This window comes from Patagioenas fasciata, chromosome 5 (genome assembly GCF_037038585.1).
Source record: "Patagioenas fasciata isolate bPatFas1 chromosome 5, bPatFas1.hap1, whole genome shotgun sequence".
Taxonomy (NCBI): domain Eukaryota; kingdom Metazoa; phylum Chordata; class Aves; order Columbiformes; family Columbidae; genus Patagioenas; species Patagioenas fasciata.
The window spans coordinates 47240660-47242475 of record NC_092524.1 but is presented as its reverse complement, the minus strand read 5'-3'; the positions used below and the strand labels follow the sequence as shown (position 1 = coordinate 47242475).

The following is a 1816-nucleotide window of genomic DNA, read 5'->3' as shown; positions in this document are numbered from 1 at the left end:
CAGAGGTAATATGGGGTTTATTAGGTTGGACTTAGACGAGGGAGGAGCTGGGAACACTCAACTGAGCTGAAACTAGAAGGGAAAAGCGGGCTAATGACATGCTATTAATGGTTAACAATGCTATCCCATGACAAAAGCAGAGTCCTGAAACACTGGTGGTCACTGATGATCATGGTCCTGCTTCTGGTGCCTCACGCATCTTCCCAGGTAGCTCAGCAACTGTCAGCTCTGCCACGGCTCCAGCAGACCTCCAAAAGTCCCAGGGAAAGCTCTAGCACACCAAAACAAGGCAAGTGCAGCAGCTCTTTTGCTCTCCATTCATGACAAATGCAACGTAATATAGCAAACAAGGAGAAAACACTGGGGCTCCCCAGCAAAAGCTTGGGAAACTCCTGGAACATGATTAACCATGTTGCAGCAGAACATGAATCACTGCAGTGGGTAAAATTCACATCTGATGCAGCTTTTGTCCTCCTGCAGGGAGGACTGCAGTACTCATCAGTGGTGATTTAGTGAGGTGCGGGTGGGGGATGCTCCTCTGCAGGTGCATCCTGCTCGGGGGAGCAAGTACTGCCCTCCCAAAGGAGATCACAACTGTGGGGCTGGGGGCTTCTCAAGCTGGAGAGGGAAGCAGGGCAGAGGTATCTCTTGGGTTGCGGTGGTCGGCTCCCATCCCACGTCCACAAAAGCACTTGAGCTGCTTGACTCCTGAATCATGATGGTGACAGCCCCATGCTGTGGGTGATCCAGGGAATGGATGTGTAAGCTGGTCCCTTGTGCTCCCCGCCCAGCCCCTGCAGCACCACTGCACCCTGCCCTGCCCACAACCAACTGCAGGGCTCCCACTCTCTTACCCTTCCATATCTTCAGCCTCCACCAAGAACTGTCTTCACTCCACACTATCTGCCCCCGTCACCTTTTGTGTGCTGTGAGAGACAGAAAGTTGAGCTCAGAAGAGCTGACTGCCGCAGGATGTACACTCCACGCTCATCACTGGCTGGTGCTTCCCAACCACCACAGGCAAGGCAGTGTCTGCTGAGATGAGCACAGGGCTGTGGGCCAAGCAAGCTCCCAGAGCTCTGCAACCCAGTGGGCCAAAAATATAGCATCACATCTTGTACCACATGTGGCCCAGGCCTGCCTTATACCCACTGACCTACATCTCTTGCTCAGCTGATGTGTTCCCCATCACATGGCTCCTAGCACTTTGTCCAGTTTGTATCAGCCTCTGGCAAGATGACATTTTGTTAAGAGATGGCTGTTGAGCTCCCTAAGGGCACGTTTTTTGGGCGGGCTGGAGCCAGCTAAACCTCCAGGTTGTCTGTCTTTGACATGCAAGTAGGTACTGTAGGAAAAGTCAGTTGTGCTGGAGTGAGTTTTGTGGCCCGTGCTGATTTTGTTTATGTGCAGCCACTGCATTTGCCCCGCCCCCACTCCCCCCATTTTGCCGCAGGAGTACCTGCCCCATGGGCAACATGATAAAGGTTTTTGGGGAGGTGACTGGATCCCAGCTTGGCAGGGAAGGTGGGGTTGCTGCTTCGCTTTACCTTCATCATTGCTCCACTGCCTTCGGATGTCTCTGATAGAGGTGAACGTAGGAAGCGGTATGCGTCTCTGAAGACCCTGTTTGTGTCTGCATCTTGCACTGGGAGTTGCCCAACGAGCGCTGAAAGCCTGGCCCCTCTCCCCGACCCTCAGGGGGCCTCATCCGGCCGCGGGGGGACCTGCTGGCAGGGGCACCACGGCCAGCTGGGTAGAGGCGGCCTCTGGAAGCGGCTCGGCGGGGCTTTCCGGGGTGAGACTGCGCGCAGCGGTG

General features: G+C 55.0%; 1 long non-coding RNA gene across 3 annotated transcripts; it reads right to left on the bottom strand.

Annotated features, from left to right (window-relative positions):
* LOC136102698 (uncharacterized) lies at positions 1 to 1816 on the bottom strand. 3 transcript variants are annotated; one of them, XR_011739180.1, is made up of 3 exons: positions 1548 to 1816; positions 855 to 1035; positions 1 to 735 (listed from the first exon to the last, which is right to left on the bottom strand). It is a non-coding gene; the product is annotated as an uncharacterized lncRNA (long non-coding RNA). The 3 variants fall into 3 exon arrangements; XR_011739179.1 differs by having other exon boundaries at positions 855 to 926; XR_010651467.2 differs by having other exon boundaries at positions 1 to 271; positions 855 to 926.